General features: G+C 37.1%; 1 protein-coding gene and 1 long non-coding RNA gene across 20 annotated transcripts in view; one reads left to right on the forward strand and one right to left on the reverse strand.

Moving 5' to 3' along the window:
- nrxn2a (neurexin 2a) overlaps positions 1–17,818 on the reverse strand; it is a 372,119-nt gene that overhangs the window by 77,646 nt on the left and 276,655 nt on the right. The gene's annotated exons all lie outside the window — the stretch shown is intronic.
- LOC132116744 (uncharacterized) lies at positions 6,751–17,206 on the forward strand. The gene is made up of 3 exons (XR_009425681.1): positions 6,751–6,820; positions 11,974–12,116; positions 16,379–17,206. It is a non-coding gene; the product is annotated as an uncharacterized LOC132116744 (long non-coding RNA).

A 17,818-nucleotide genomic window follows, 5' to 3' on the forward strand; every position in this document is an offset into this window, starting at 1 on the left:
TTTGATAAACATGAGTCAGACAGCATTGGTGTCGATAATTCACTCTCTTTTTCCCTCTTCCTCTGTCTCACTTTGACATTCACATAACAAACACGACCTACCTGACAAACGACCAGGAGAAACAGGAGCATGACCCTTTTTTTTCTATAGAAGCCCACCTTAAAACTTCAATAGTGTATCGACCGGCAACTCCCTAATTTCCCATGTCCATCAAAGCAGATATAAATATTTCACCTCTGCCTGATTCAAACACAGTCTCTGTAACCTGCAAGACAAATTCTCCCAGGTTTCCTCCTGATAACGCGATCACAGTCCTTTGAACTGTCATTCACGGGTTGGAAATGCAAGCATTGCTCTGCTGCAGCGTTTGATGAGCAGTGTGCTTGCTGACATATTGCATTCAACCCATAATGGGAGGCATTCGCTTATTAAGAAACAGCTTCTATTCAAGCGTTTTTTTCTGCGTACACAAAACATATAAATTCTGCATTTGCACACACACGGCACTCTGCCCTATAGCAGTGATAAAAGGCGAGTGTTCGCTGCAGTAAATCAACTGTCCATGGAAGATGCTGACAACTGTCAATGTGCCTACACTGTCATCAAACATTGCGCATTTAGTAAATCAGGCAAGGTTGTGGCCAAAAACAAGACGTCTATTCTCAAAATAAGATTCATGTATTGAATAAATGCAAATGAGGGAGCTGAAGGAAAGGGTGGGATTGTTCATTACAGGATGCTTTCTAGAAGAGGCGGTGTAGCTGCTCAGAATACAGATCAATAGTGCCGAACACTGCATGCTACCTGAACATGATCAATGTGTTGTAGAGCTTTTCCAGTAACAAGCCACTCTTTCAAAAGGGTAGCACAACCAAATGTAACACTGCTGTTTTTAATGGCATCATTTTTTTTAAGTGTACAGCTTTACAGCTTAGCAAACTAGTAAATCTCATATATAATACTGGAAAATCTAATTCATTGTAATGATGTAAGATAATAACGTAAATAAACATAAAAAAAGTTCACAGATTTCAGCTTCTAAGTGGCATCAGTTTTATTTAGTATAATTTATATAATATTATGGTATTTAAAAAAATTGAATGGCTTTTATTTTTATATGTTCGGTTTTCATTCAAGTTTTAGTATGTTATGTTATATATATATATATATTTTTAGCTTTAAATTATTTGTATTTTTTAGTACATTTCAGCCCTAATTCATTCAGTCAAAGCAAAACTTTCTTTTAAAATGTTTTTGAATCTCATCTATTTTTCTAATCTAATTATTTCAGTGATAATGGTTTTAGGCATAGGCTTTTATTTTTAGGTCTTTTTATAGAGTTTTTAATTCAACTCCATTATTTAATTTTATTTCAATTTGACCCTACTGAGATTAAAAACCCTCATACAGCTGTTATTTAAAGGCACAATATGTAATTTTTCTGCTTTAAAAATAGCAGAAATCACTATATCTATGTTATATATTTTTTTTAGTTGTGTACTTACATTATCCCAACAGTTTCCACAAACTTTCAAATTCGGAGAAAATTATAGTTTAATTAGAAGACACGGCACGTTTCTTTATTTCCATTTTGTCGCCCGTCTATGGCGTCATATAACCTATGACCCCTCTAGTTTATCTAACTTCCTGCGGAACGCCAAATACAAAGGTGAACAGAAGCAAAGAAGAGACGAAAAAGAAAAAGTAGTAGCTAGCCTTGGTCGAGACTATTATATTTTATATTTATATTGTTTATATTAGTATTTATACCTCAATCAATAACTTAGTTATGGATCATGATTATGCTTTGCCTGCACGTTCTGTGAAGCACAAACGTACGTGTGAAATAAATGACCCGAGAAGATTTTGGGACAAGAGAAGAAACAAGACACGGGTAAATATTGGAGCTGCATTTCCAAGATTGAGAGTGCTTCGTGACAAGCTGAAACTACAGAGAAATGTCGAACTCGCTTGCATTCTAATAAACAGGTATGCATCCATTCAGCTAAATGAATCTATCCGTATATTTTGTGAAACGATGATGTCTTGTGTAAAATGCAGACGGACTAGCTCTCATGTAGAGTATAATGTAAATCCACATTTGTTCTATATCTAGCTGGATAAAGTAGCTTCAAATGCAGTTCACTATCTTGTTCGATATCATAGTATAAACGTAATTATAATTATTAACGAAAGGCGACCGTGTTTTTTAACATATATTACTACTAGCTAGATGGAATATTGATTTGATAGGGGTCTGATCATTCATATATCTCTCCGTTCGAAAAGAGGTGATTGTCAAAATACTAAGTTAGAATGAGTGCAGAATGTGGGGAGCGACAAAGCGCGTGTTCCAATGACAACAACTCCCATGAGCCCACGCTCTTTCCCGACGTCATCAAAGTACGTCTTATGTTATTATTTTGATTGAGTGACCCCTGGTGGCCAAAAATCCCATACTGTACGTTTAATTCTAAAATCACAAAAAAGTTTTGTTCCCAGTAGAAAATATGCTTCTCACCCAACATGTGATGTTTAAACCTTTTCATCAGACCTAAAATGCCATAAGACATATGCATATATGAATGCTCAGACTAACATTACAACATATCAACTTATAATTGAAAAATAACAAAAAATAACGGCGCAATATTAAGCAACTGCAAATAAATGAGGTCCATATAAAATATGCATGCTCCCTTTAGGCATCTCATATTTAAATACATTCTTTAAAAAATAAATCCTTATAAAATATATCAATAGAAACAAATCATAGCTATGAAATAGTAATATTCTGAGTGAAAATAAAAAGTTTGCCTGCATGGGCAGGAAACAACACTGTTCCCATATCTCGGCATTTATATTATGAATTATAATTATAAATAATATCACCGAATAGCTGCATATTTAAAAACAGTTATACTGAATATTTAAAAGATACTTCTTCAGCTTTTTTGTTATCAGCTTGTAGCTAGTTTGAAAGAGCTGAAATGCTTTAAATTGTAAGTAGCTTTTAGCTTGTAGCTTCTGATTCAAAGTACCTTCCCTGACACTGATTAATGCGCACTGCACATATTTTATCAGACACTGAAATATAAAATACAACCTTGGGAATGTCACTGAAAAAAAAAGAAGACTTTCACACCACCAGCAAAGATCTGCTTTCTTCCATTAGGAATGTGAGGCTTTTTTTCCCTTATCTTAATTTTCCCTGCCCAAAAAACATATATAAGCTGTCAAGGTAAGGTGAAGTGGTGATATGTAGAAGTGATGGCCCCCGATACCAAGCCATGACAAACTACTGGAGCGGACAAAAAATTACATAGGGAGGGAAAGCGAAAGCGAGAGCAAAGCTCCTACGCCAGCCAATACCTCCAACTCTCTCCACTCGCTCCCTTGATAAATAACCGACCTGGATGAGAATACAAAAAGAGCTTTCCCCAACAAACTCAATCTCACTTCTGCAGTCTCCAGTGGGATGTACAGGCATTACAGAGCCCTCGGTGCTGCTTAATAGGGGGAGAGGCCTGGCTGGATGTTTTTTGTCTGACAGCTTTTTGGAACGTTTGACTGAGTCTGACTCAGGATTTGAGCAATGTAATGTCTGCATAACACAGATTGGGTACAAGCAGGTGAAGTGCGGAGGGAACGTGTAGAACAGCCTATCATCCAGCTGTCCTGACTGGAATTAACACCGCGAAAACCGCTGCGTTTATATTCCTCTCACAAACCGACCAAACATCAAGGCCTTAGAGAAGATGAAGGTCAACGGGAAAGTCTTTGCTCTGGTAGCTTTCATCTGCAGGCAGCTGATACAAACCAAGATTTCACTCTTCCGGTTTACACTTCTGGTAGTTAAATGCTATTATATAAAACGCACTTCATTCAAGAATACCTGCTGTGTCATACAGTCATACAGTCTTTAGATTTTCATACAGTGATAATACTGAGTTATTACTCAGAGATATTACTCAGCTAGTAAGAAACACTTATTAAAACCTGGCTGTCTTTGCAGGAAAATTCGAAAAACACATAATTACAGAAAAAAGCCTGTTCCCCTTTAACAAAAAACATCAACACTTAGTAAAGCAATTAATGTTTTTATGTAAATACTAGGGCTGTCAGACAATTAAATCGCATTAATGGGATTAATTGCCTCCAAAATAAAAGTTTGTGTTTACATAATATATGTGTGTAATTGATTAGTGCACAATATTATTTAATCATATTGAAACTAAATTTCTATATAATATTTACATTCATGGCTAATATTTATATTAAAATCAGAATCTATTAGCAGAAAAATCCATTAGGAAGGGCTAACATGACCAGCCAAAGTTTGACCATTTGACTGAGCAAAAACCCATGACACACTTGTCTATGTGTCTTATATGTGCAGAGCTGTTTTTACCCTGTGTGTGTGTGTGTGTGAGAGAGAGAGAGAGAGAGAGAGAGAGAGAAAGTGGTTGGTTAAAAACAGCTTCAGTGCAAGTGTTGAAATTAGTCAAACAACTACTAACCAATAGAAAGTTCAATGCAACCGAGTACAGAGCCCACTTAAGTCATTGATTATGGCCTAACTTAAGGGGCAGCCATGCACTGAAGTGTGAGATAACTGTATTGAGGAATTAGAGCAGAGCTTCTGCCAAGCACATGCACATCTGCACAACAGCATTGAACGAATAAAAACACATACCTACAGAAATTCAATCAATTAAGCTCTCAGCCCTCAAACCTCTTTTAAATTCAATTAACTCTGATAAATACTCTGGGCCTTTAATTAAAGCAGAAAATGGCAAAGCATTTATTTTTTTAAAAAGAGCGCGCTAATCCTAAGCATAACCTCAAGTCATTTGCGCTGTAAAACTTTTCATTTTTCAGGAGCTTGGATCATCTACACATGAGGTCTAATATAGCATTACAGTTAAAATGCAGTTGACAAATAATTACTACCTGGCTAAAGGGCAGCAGCTTACATCTGCTAGCTCCCCTTTAATCACTTGCTAAAATTATAAATAAAAAAATAACACTTGGGAAAGAATCAGGTTGTTAATTACTGAAAATCTCAGCTAGAGCTAATTGACTAAAAGGTCAGCAGAGAAAAGAAGGCATCCATCAAGTGTCGAATGAGCCAGTAAATACCCACATGACTGTGTGATTTCTACTTTTTTATTTAAGAGAGCAACTCTTAAAGGATCACTGAGGATGAATGCTTCCTAAAGAAATATTGTGCAATGACAGCGTCCATTTTAGGTAATAAGTTGGAATGGGATAATGTGCTAACAGTGTTCTTATTCACCCTAAGGGAACTAATGTTGACTTCTGCTCACTGTACATTATTTAGTTTCCTCCACGGCTTCTTGTCAAACTAATTCATTTAACTCCTGTGAAATTGTGTTAAAATCAATTCCATGATGGATTTTGCACATTTCCAGGTACCGCTGTACATCAGCGCAGACTAAAATAGTTAAGTAACTACTTTGATTACCCAAATAAAAGCCAAAGTTAATAAAGTTCACCATACACTTTTACAAATAAAGGTGCTTCACGATGTCATAGTAGAACCTTTTTTTTGTCTAAATAGTTCCATAAAGAAACTTTAACATCTGAAGAACCTTTCTGTTTCACAAAAAGGTCATTCTCAATAATTAAAAAAGCTGAATATTAGATGGAAAAATGTAAACATAAAAAAAATACTTTTATGACTGAAATCAAGATGAAATCAAATAAACAAAAAAATAAATAAAGCTAAACATACATAAAAAAACAATAAAAATGACAAAAATTAATTAATAAATACTATAATAGAACATATATTATATATATATATATATATATATATATATATAAATAAATAACACTGACTGTGTCTAATCATACAACTATAGGAAAAAAAAAACAACAACAAAGGCTGTTATACATCAAATATTATAATCTACTAAAAGTCCTAACAGCATGTAATTTTCAGTAATTAAAATAAAGTGTATGTAAAATATGACTTTTAGATCGAAAAAAACTAAAAACCTAAACATAAAAAATTTAAACCAACTTTTATGTTGAAGTGGTAATATTATTAAAATTAAACTGAAATAAAAGAAAGCTAAACAAGCAAAAAAATATAAATAGATAAAACAACAATTACAAAAGCACATATAATTACTAACAAATAAACTAAAATGACAACTGAAATGATAAAAATGAAATACGAATAAATACTTAGTATAATTTTAAAAACAGCACTGACTATGTCTCATTATATGACTAAGAGACAGGGAAAAAGCATGTACAACAATGTCATGAAAGAATGAACTAAAAAAGCTTATCTAAGCTTAAATATGAGTCTGGAAAAAGTGCCTTGCTGAGAAAAGCAAAAAAAAACGGAATGCTAGAAAAGGCCAACCATCACCTGATAAGCCCTGAATCAAAAGCCAAGTCATTGGCCAAGGTGACATATGCAGCTTGTCTCCATAAGTGTCACGGAGGGTGTTTAATAGACAGCATCCCCTAATTAGTGCACATCACCCACTGTTTAGCAGAGCAGGTGCTGGAGATGTACTGTTTATGCCTCGGCACAAGTCTGATGAGGTGCTCTTTCCACAGGAACGAGAGCTGCAGATATGACAGCTAAACTCCAATGTAAATGTTCCCTGTTCTCCAGAATGCTGCTAATTAAAACAAGCTCTTCACTTGGCAAACTGGAATGGGATTTTCCCAGCTGTTGCAGGAAGGAGGGAGGCATGAAGAGGATGCAGAAGAATAAGAGGGAGGGGACATTGATTTGTACGTTCAGGGGGCTGAACAGCTCTCCTGCTGATCTCTGGTAGGTCCTCTCTGCCGTAGCAAAGCTTCTTGGGGTATTGTGATTGCAGTGCTGTCAGCGTTTTATTGCAAGCTAATGAGGACTCGCTGATCCCTGCCTGATGTGTCATCCAAAGGTATACATTATAGATAATAGCATATGTGTACATACAGTGGCATTCAAAAAGTTCACCTATGAAAATTGGATGTCTCTCATTTGCTTTCATGATTCATCTTGTGCAAGAACATCTGATTGTCTAGACAGAGGTTCCATTCACATTTGATTCAAATTGATTAGTGACTTTAAATAGTGCATAATGTTAATTAATTTAGGCCATGATTCTTATATATCTTTAAATATTCCCAGCCTTACCAAAAGTGTTCATGTATATGAAACTGACGTGACATACAGCCAAGTATTGAGGGAAGTCGTGGCCTAGTGGTTAGAGAGTTTGACTCCTAACCCTAGGATTGTGGGTTTGAGTCGCGGGCCGGCAATACCACAACTAAGGTGCCCATGAGCAAGGCACAGAACCCCAATTGCTCCCCGGGTGCCGCAGCATAAATGGCTGCCCACTGCCCCGGGTGCGTGTTCACTGCTTTTAGATTCTAACAGACAAATCACAGATCTCAGGTATTTCATAACAAATATAGAAATACAGAGTCAAAGGAAAAATGTCACTTGTATAATCAATCTTTAAAAGCAGAAGGAAACACTGGCATTAAAACCCGGCGACTGTGACTCCAGAATGTAATTACTGTCATTGATTTGCAATTGACCGTGAATTTCAGCTATTAATTAAGCCAAAGTCTAGGTAGAAGCAGCAATGGTCAGATAAACAATACCCAGCAGGCAGGGCCAGAGAAGCTCATCGATTTAGTAGAAATGAAGCGATACATCCGTATGTCCTCAGATGCGAGGAGCTTATGAGCTACAGCTCAGCAGAACCGCTTCATGGTGTGAAACCTCTCTGTTTTAAAGAAACATCTTGAATCTAATTCTTGGTGTACTACAAAAAGCTCCCTGACTGCTGTAATGGGCGGCTAATGTAATCCTCTTAATGGAATGGAAGGCAGGCAGACTTCAGGATGAAGTCTCGTAAGAACAAGCCCACTTGGAGCCCCGCACTATCCGGAGCAAAAGCACAAGCTTCCTCCTCCGCCGTCTCTTCTAGATGAGGTGTAGGAGGACGTCATGAGAGAGCACTAATGAGAGAAACGCTGAGAACTGGAGGTTTAAGCTCACTGTATGCTCAGCAACCACTGGCTGAAAGCTTGAAAGCCCCCATTGCATGAGCAGCAATTAACACCGCTCCTATTGGGCTCTTCACAGTGCAATGAGAAGCAGCGGGGGTTTTCCACGGTGCTGGAAAGGAGCTGACAGCGAGACAGGAAGAGATTGAAAATTTCCGGGAGGACTGCTCTTGTGTTTCCTTTTAAACCACTTTGATGTCTGCCAGGAACCAACGAAGGATAAGAAGAGTAAGGTATGGGGTATGTTACCTGTGCTTGGACTGAGTATAATTCACTCCACTGAAGAACCCCATCATCATTAAGAGAGCACCACATTTAGATATAATGCAACGGAATCCTGCGCATTTGCAACGTACACCAGTCAACCCAGATTTACCTTAGCAGTTAACATAACAACTGCTTCTAGTTACAAAAAAACAGAAAATTAATAGTCAGTTACTGTATGTGAGATTGACTAATTCACACACACACACACACACACATACACACACACACACACACACACACACACACACACACACACACACACATATATAGTGAATATGGGTACAAATAATTTTTTTTGATAAAAATAACAAAATGTCATAGCAACACAATATAAACTAAAAATATCAAAACGTATGACTTAAACAAGTGAATATATCTAATATATCTATATTTAGCTGCAGTAATTCAGTTGCCATGCATGCAACTCAATCAATTAAACATTTATTTTAATCTTGTCTTTAGCATTGTTGTGCTTTATTGACTGTCAGCTGATAAAGAAGTTAATGAGGTCTTCAAAATGGGGGGTTTTGAAAAAAAAGTTATATATATATATATATATAGTATCATTTGTTTACATTGAAATTCAGAATGCTTCGGCTCAATTTCTTTCTTTTTTTTGTGAAAAAACAAAACTTTCAATGGATTGCTTATCCTATTCTATCATTAATTACTCACCCTCATGTTACTCCAAACCCCTAAGACCTCCATTCAACTTTGGAACACAAATTAACAATTTACGTAAATTACGTTTGAACCACAGATGCTTATGACTATTTTGACAATGTCCTTGCTACGTTTCTGGGCCTTGAACATGGTAGTTCTCTTGCTGTCTATGAAGGGTCAGAAAGCTCTTGGATTTCCTCAAAAATATCTTAATTTGTGTTCTGAAGATTAATGGGAGGTCTTACGGGTTTGGAACAACATTAGGAGTAATTCATGACAGAATTTTCATTTATGGGTGAACTAACCCTTTAATTTCAGGTACCAATATATACTTTTAAGTACTTCTAAAGTATTAACATGTACTTTTAAATAATTAATACTTACCATTCAGGGGTAAATAAGGTACAAAGACGTACCTTATACCTTTTGTACCTAAATGGCAGCTTTGCTCCTTTTTTTTGCGAGTGTACAATATAAACAGGTCTTTACGTGTATACTGTACATACCAGTGTTTATAATGTACGAAGTGGGTGTTTTAGGAGATCACCACATTTGGGGGTCCTTGACATTAAAAAAAGTTTAAAAGCTCCTGGATTATATAATGTGGTGCTATAATGTCTTAAGAAAAGCCTCCAACAAAGCTAGAGCTGAGCTGAAGCATGTGTATTCCAACATGATACATCTACCATGAAGGAAACAGTCATTTGATGGTGCAAAACCTTCTGTACTTCAATATAAAAGTGCTTTCTGCTGTCCTTACATGCACGCGCTGCTCTCTGTGGGGAGGATCTAGTCATTCTTTAACCAGTACCCAAGAGTGAAAACCGTTCGACGTCTCCCCGCACGACTGTTCGGAGGCCTCATCATTCTCTAAAGCTTTTCTCACTTCTTTTGAATACCTCCTGAAATTCTGACATCATTTAAGTGGCACTTCTTCACAAAACACCTGCCACAGCTCCTTTCAGAGCCAGATTGCCTTCGTTCCTTGGCACTATCATCTTTTTAAAGCCAGGTGTGTGTGCGCACGTCTTTTCGGCAGTTTAAAATGACTGCTTTTATCAGTCTTATGGATGCACTCTGCTAAAGTGAGGTGCATTTGGCTACCAATAAAGCATAGTCTCGGGTTAACGAATACCCTGGCTTTGCTGATGATGGGGAAACGAGAATGTCTGAACACACTTAACCCTATGGCCTGATCAGTGGCATCCGTCCCTTTTTTAATGTGCATCCTAACCAATGGAACTGGCACTCTTTGTCCTTGCTGCCATTACAGATTTGGAGCGAGACCTGGCTGAGACCCAGTTGAAAAAACTGCCATATGCACTTCTGAACTTCCCAGAATTTAATTTTTTTTTTAGCTTTACTCCATCGAGCAATGCTGACATGGTATATTCATGGCACCGCTGTGAAGCACGCGTGAAGGGTGGAGACTTGGAGTTCTGCTCGAGCGTTTAGATGAACTCTCACAGTAGGCTTGCACAGAGCTCCTTCCAGCACCATGTGTTCAGTCACATGGACATTTGGCCCTTTCCCCCTGAGGACAATATGTTCACGATAAAGGAAAGGTTGACGGAAAATGTAAGAAAGAGGGAGAAACAAAGAATGAGAGAATAAGTGATTGACTGGGTTACACGGGGAGAAAGTGAGCGAGCGACGGGAACAGACTTTGACCTTGTCTCTTTGGAAGGTGCGCTGCTGGGACATGATTCAGTTGGCCCTGCATTTGCTCACGATGAGCCTAAGGCTCAATCGATTACGATCGAAGTAGGCCACCCTTTCCTCCTGTAGAGCCTGGACTTGTATACCCTCCTTTTCCTTCTTTCTCCTATTTTCTTTTCCTACAAGCCTTTTTTGGCAAGCACCACATATAATTGAGCAAAGATGCACTGCCGTATCTACAGCAGGAAGGGTGTTTAGCCACTGCTGATCCAGACAGGAAGTGAAGAGGGTTTGGCCAGCACAAGCACCCACAAGATGGTCCCCGCCACAAAAGTGCGTTATGCAACCCAAGCACATTAGCTGTATGGATAAAGGAACCGCAGTTTTTGACTGTAACTGCTGTGTGGTTTGTTTTGATATACAGGCATTGAGGTTGAAGTTGATTAAATAGGCAATCAAGGCATGAATTACCGAGCTCTTTAGATCAATTGCTGTAATCCTGTTCTTCATAATGTGTACAAACATGTAAACAAAAACAAAGCTCTATAATTTCTGAAAGGAGCAGTGATGGCACGAGTACCCAAAGGAATGAGGAGATGTAATACCCCCATTACTAATAAACCCGTCGTCTCTCTGGCTCAATGATATCTTTTATGTCAGTGGTTTTGCTTCAGGACCAAAATTCAGAATCTTAAGGAAGAAGAAGAAGAAGAATCTAATATTATTTTTAAATATTATTCCTTTTTAAAATAACTGATTTCTATTTTAATTTATTTAAATATCCAGTCTTCGGTGTCACATGATCCTTTCAAAAACATTCTAATATTCAGATTTGCTGCAAAAAAAAAAAAAATCTGATTATTATCAATGTTGAAAAAAACCAGCATTTATTCAAACTGCTATTAAAACAAACCAACTTTTGCCTCAATAAACTCCTAATTTGCTGCTTATTTTTAGTTATATTTTATGTTTTTAATTTTTTATTTTATGTGTAGGATTAGGGATGTAGAATATCTGCTTTATAAGTACTAATAAACAGCTATGTTATTAATATGTTATTAATAGGCACTCTAATAAGCAAATAGCTAATAGTGAGAATTGGTCACTATACTGAAGTCTTACAATATACTTTTGTAACATTTAAATGTGTTTACTGTCACTTTTGATCACTTTAATTTTAATTTTCTCACTTAATAAATTTTTTTTTTTCAACCAAAAAAAAAAAAAAAGACCCCAGACTCATACACACAAATTTGTATATATACCTTTATATGTATAATAAACATATGTATTTATAATTATTAAACAAATACTTAACTGTTATTCTTTTAGAATCTAAGAATGAGCACCTTGTCAAGCAACCTGTCCATGTTGAGATCTGCCTAATTTGGCGAACTTCTACCTAATAAGACAAATTTGCACCTTTCATGTTTGATTGGGCCTTTATCCACCTTTTATGTCAACAACAAAAGACGGTTAGCGTTTTCTCCTCATTTTAACTTTGCTAAGCCTATTTACTTTGCCATCCAAACCAAACACGATTACCTGCTTAGTTGCATATTGTTGTTTGTGCTCACTGTTGTTTTTTTTCCCTGTCATCCATGACCCCAACAGACCCACAACCCCATTTTGAGTTTGGGCACCACACTTTCCCAAACAACCTTTTTTAGCAGGGTCCCAAATTAAATGATTATAAAATGCTGATTACATTTTGGGAAGACTGCGACAAAAATAAATTCTCATTTAACAGAAGGCCATTTTTCTTCTCCTCTGCACTCTATTATGCTCCAACGCACGGAAGTAGAATGTTCGACGCAGATTACGTGTCAAGTTTGAGGGAAATCAAAAAACGCCATCCTTCATCAAAAAGCCTGCAACAACAGATGGGCCAAAAACAAGCTACTGTCAATCTCAAGCGATTGCATCAGTTCCTGAGCACACATGTGGTCCGAGCGGCGCGTGCACGAGGCAGGTATGGATGAATTAGAGAATCCATTAGCCCAAGAGCGTTGATGCTACATGGTAGTGTGTGCACGACACGGCATGCTGGCAACGTGATGGCAACGGTCTGTCTGAAAGAGATTAGGCAGCCCAGACTGTGCTCATACATTTGTATTCTCCACAGCCCCTTTCCTCAACTGAAGTGAAATCACACTGGAAGCAGGACGCTCTTCTCTCCCAGTCAGAATTTGGTAAGAGCTTGCCAAATGCATTGCGACAGGCCAAATGAATTTCAAGAGCGAATAAAAAAAAAAAAGGCCACTTTACTTTTACAGAGAGTTATGGAAGATTGACTACAATATTTGTGTTCCACACGTCATTTCATTTAACATTAACTGGCCCCTGTCAGCCATAATGTTTGAGTTATTTGTCGTGCACATGTGAGGGAGCTCTGTTTGCCCGCTGGATGCCATTTTTGCAATCATCCATATTATTAATGTTACTTTACCATCCACTCTGCGCTTCGCCCCTCAGCATGACAATTCGAGAATGCATTTGCTAAGACAGCCATGCAGGAAAACATATTCTGCTCCAGCTGTGGTGTGATCAGTCACTTACAAGCTTCCATGACCTCAGAAGGCAGCTGTCTACGTAGGCAGTGTGTAGAGAGGCAGCTCACTAGGTTTTGGAATGGATCTAATGTTTGATTTCCTCTTGCCCTGCAGCCATGTGGTGAGTGAAGAGGAGGCCAATCGGAGACAGCGTCAGAAGTACCTCAGCACTGCCAGCTCTTCACCTACAGTTCTGAAGTATAGCTAAGTCTGTGCATGTCCACATTTACGGCGGAAATCATATTAAGTATCAAACTTTTTATAACGTTAAAGATGGGTCATGACCTCCTTAAGATTCTGCTCACACATATCTTCAGTACATTCCAGACCGTGGGAGTTGAATCATTTCTGAGCTGCATTTAGCAGCAATCCAAAAATAGGGTTTGATTAAGCCTTTGACTGACAGCTGAGGGTAATGAGGGACACCTGATGGATTCTGCATGTCATTTAGAAATAAAACTCCCTGGTGACTGACAGTGTGTTTAGATCACCTCCCCCCAGTGGTGTGCGGCCACCATCTCTAGAGCTGTTAATACATGCAGGTGGTTAATGTTGCCTTTTGAGAAACGGCCAGGAGTGGCGCTTCTTAGTTCTCATTCTGGAGCTAGAGAGCTACTAAAAGTAGTTCTGAAGTTCTGGTAGTTTTCAGAAACACAAGTAATGGCTGCAGAATCATTCAAATATGTTGATTTGGTGCTATTATTTATTTGGTGCTAATATAATTATTATTATTATTATTATTATTATTATTATTATTAAAAGTTAAAATGTGCGGTTTAATATTTTTGGAAATATTTATGATGAATAGAACATAGAAAAGTACAGCTTTTTTAAGTAACAATGTAAAAGTCTTTCTATCACTTTTTTAAAATCAATTTAATGCCCCCAAACTTTTTTTTTTATCATTATAATTTTGTTCTACTGGCATGATTGAATTCACTAAATATACAGTTTATGCACTGCAGAATATATATATATATATATATATATATATATATATATATATATATATATATATAATTTTTTTATATATATATATTTACTTTTAAAAAAAATCTTACAAAGGTTCAACTTTTAAACTGTAATGTATACAGTGTATATTAACTGAGCCTATAAAATCCATGTAAATAATAATATTAATAAAAAAAAAAAAATTACCTAATAAATTGAAAGTAACTGTCGCAAAAATTTGAGATTTAAAGTATGGAAACTTGCAAGTTTTGGACCCTAATTTTTTTGTAGCATACTGGGATGCATTACAAATAACAATTTACAACCCTCATTTCTCTCCCCGATGCTCCATCATGCATCTCACACCTACACCATTTTCACCCTTCAGCAAGAACAAGGACAATCAGAAGTTGTGGGCACCTGATTTCTTCTTATTTGCAAAGCATGACAGATGGATATCTGCAAACTGTCCATCAAAATCTCTGGGACTTCTGATAGATCACACCCCACACGCTGGAGCTACGTGATACTGAAATTAAATGACCTGCACATCTCCTCTCAATTAATCCTCTGTCTGGCTTTGCTGACAGACTCTACGCTCCATCTTCAGGCAGGTCTCTCGTTAAAACCCACTCCCCACTTCCTCTCTCATTATCGATGGGGATCTACTCGCCGGCTCACTTTCTCTCTCTACCAGAGCCTCTGGCCCCCTGGAGGCCAACTGCAGCTGCAGGTCTCTCATCCTTTGTTTCTAATACGCACTGCGAAAAGGCGCTTTGGTATGCCACTCAGTTCCAGGCCCTCTTTCTATCGCTCTCTTGCCTGACTCAGATGTCCCCCTCCCCTCTTGAGTTGGAAGATGAGCCAGGAGAAGAGCAAGGCTCGGGGAGGAGGACAGATTGTACTGCGATTACAGAAGAAGAATACCATGTTAGCCTGGGAGAAGTGCCACTCTCTTCACCCTAAAAAAAATGCCCATGATGTGTGGTGTCAGTGATCCCAGTGAGAAACCATTGACCAGAAAAAGCCCCAAGGTGGAAAACAGACAAAAGTGTAGCTTCCTTTAAAGTCTAACTGATAGATGTTTTAAGACACACATACTGAAGAAAAAAAGAGTAAGGTCACAATTTGATTTATTGTGTTACAGTGTTACTTGATTTCATTGCTGAAAAAAAACCCCTGCTTAAACCAGTCTAAAACCTTTCTGAACCACTACAGTGAAAAAAATGGTATACTAACAATTTTCATGCAAAAATTACAATTAAAACTGTAAGACCTTCATTCATCTTTGGAAAACAAATGAAGATATATTTGATGAAATCTGAGAGCTTTCTGGACCTGCATAGACAACAAATGCAAGTATCACATTAAAGTCCCAGAAAGGTAGTAAGGAAATCTTTAAAATAGTCCATGTTGCATCAGTGGTTCAACCGCACTTTTCTGAAGCAACAAGAATACTTTTTCTGCACAAAGCAAAAAAATAAAATAAAATAAAAAAATAAATAATAAAAATAAATAAACAAATAAATACAAACTTTATACAACAATTTCTTCTATTCCCTGTCAGTCTTCAGTGTGTGTTCACGGCAGTATCACAATGCAGAAGAAGCAATTGTTGAATAAAGTTGTAATTTTTGTTTTGTTTGCATGCAAAAATTAAGCCCATAATATTATAAAATTATGGTTGAGCCACTGATGTCACATGGACTATTATAAAGATGTCCTTACAGACTATTTTAAAGAAGGATCTTGATTGTGGTAGTTGCATTGTTGTATATGCAGGATTAGAAAGCTCTCGGATTTCATCAAATATATCTTCATTTGTGTTCTGAAGATAAACAAAGATCTTATGGGTTTGAAACAACATGAGGCTGAGTAATTAATGACAGAATTTTCATGTTTGGGTAAACTATACCTTTAAGCAGAAAACCAGCACATTAGAATGATTTCTGAAGGATCACATGGACTGGAGACTGGAGTAATGCCTGCTCTTAAAATAGAAAATAGTTATTTTACATTGCAACATTACTCGACTATATTACTGTATATTTCAAACTCAAAACTTTTGAACAGCAGTGCATGTATATACATGTATATTAAAGCCTGTAGCAAACTAGCCTTGGAAATATGATCCAACACATATTTTCTGTCATCTTATGTGCTGACACATGAAGACGTCAGAATCTAATTAATGTATGTTGTTCTTGATGTGTGTCCACGTCTATCACATGCAGAAAAACTGCAGCAGTTGCCAAAATGAACTGCAAGGAACTGGAGCGTGGAGCCCGCCACCTCTGAACGAATGGCAGTTAATGCAACCTGACAGCCTGGACTGGGTTTAGGCCCACCCAGGTACATCTGGGGCTTGTAGGAACAGCTTGGAAGAGAGGAAACAGCACTCCAGGGAACCCACAGAACATAAGAGCAAAAATGGAGTGAGAGGAGGGGAAAAGAAGAAGAGTGAGAGAGAAAGAGAGAGATGAAGAGTGAAAGAGAGAGATGTTGGAGATTTGGCTAAAGAGAGAAAAGGAGTGGGACTGTCAAAGAAAGAAGTACAAGGGAGGAGATTGTGTCTGGAGTTAACGTTTCCTTATCTTGACAGGAGCTGTCCGCCTCTATGGTGCTGAAACAAGGCACATGGTCAGTGGGGCCATTCAAAATCCCATTTGCGGCACTGATGGGAAAAACTGAAATAAACTGAGGGATCTCTACTAAAGGATAAGTTGAGTTGAAGTCATGTGGTCTCAGCGGATCCATACAGCAGCTATTTGTACTTATTGATGCTAACCACATATATCTATTTCTGCTTGGGTTACACTCACGTGCAATCAAACACTATCATATTTCAGAGCATACTTTTTTTGGCTCAACTATATGAAATGAAAAGTCATCTAGACTTACATGTATTTTTTAGCATTATAAAATTTTTATTCTAACAATGCTTTAACATTACTGCAGCGATGTTTTACCGCTTTAGCGAAATTAGCATTTTAGCAATGCTTTAGCAGTTTTACTATGCTTTTAAATACTTGCTCAGCCAATACAGTGAATAGATGACATCAGAATGATAAAAATATCACAATAATACACAATTAACATTATAATAATGCTTTATTTTGCCAAATTTAATTTTTTGTTTTAGTGATGTTTCATCAGTATTAGCACTGTTTTGACTGTTTTAATATTGTGTAATGATATTTAAACATTTTAGCAATGCTTTCATATGTTTTTGGCTATATTTTAATATTATTCAACAGTTTTAGCTAAGCTTAAAACACTGTTTTAACAATGTTTTAGTGATTCTTCAGTTTTGCTTTAGCGTACCTACTGTGTACTGTGATTTATCTGTTAGACATCTAGCACTATAAATTTGGATAGAAATCTCTGCCCATTGCATCATGTCTGGCACTGTTTTCAACATCTCTCCACAAGTGTTGAGAGAACATGTCAAGTTTAAAATAATAAATAATCCAAATCTTACAAACACATCTCAAGACTCCTGAATTCCGATGTGTTCCATCAAGATTGTTTATAAAAAAAGTTGGGGGGAAAGTGAAGAGTTTAAGAGTGAAAAGTTGACAAGCCATTCAGGCAGTTGGTTTAAATCTATAAATAACATTTATATATATGTACTGTGCAAGTACATAAAAAGAACTAGAGCAAAAATGTCTGTT

The sequence above is a fragment of the Carassius carassius genome, chromosome 36 (assembly GCF_963082965.1).
Source record: "Carassius carassius chromosome 36, fCarCar2.1, whole genome shotgun sequence".
NCBI classification, from domain to species: domain Eukaryota; kingdom Metazoa; phylum Chordata; class Actinopteri; order Cypriniformes; family Cyprinidae; genus Carassius; species Carassius carassius.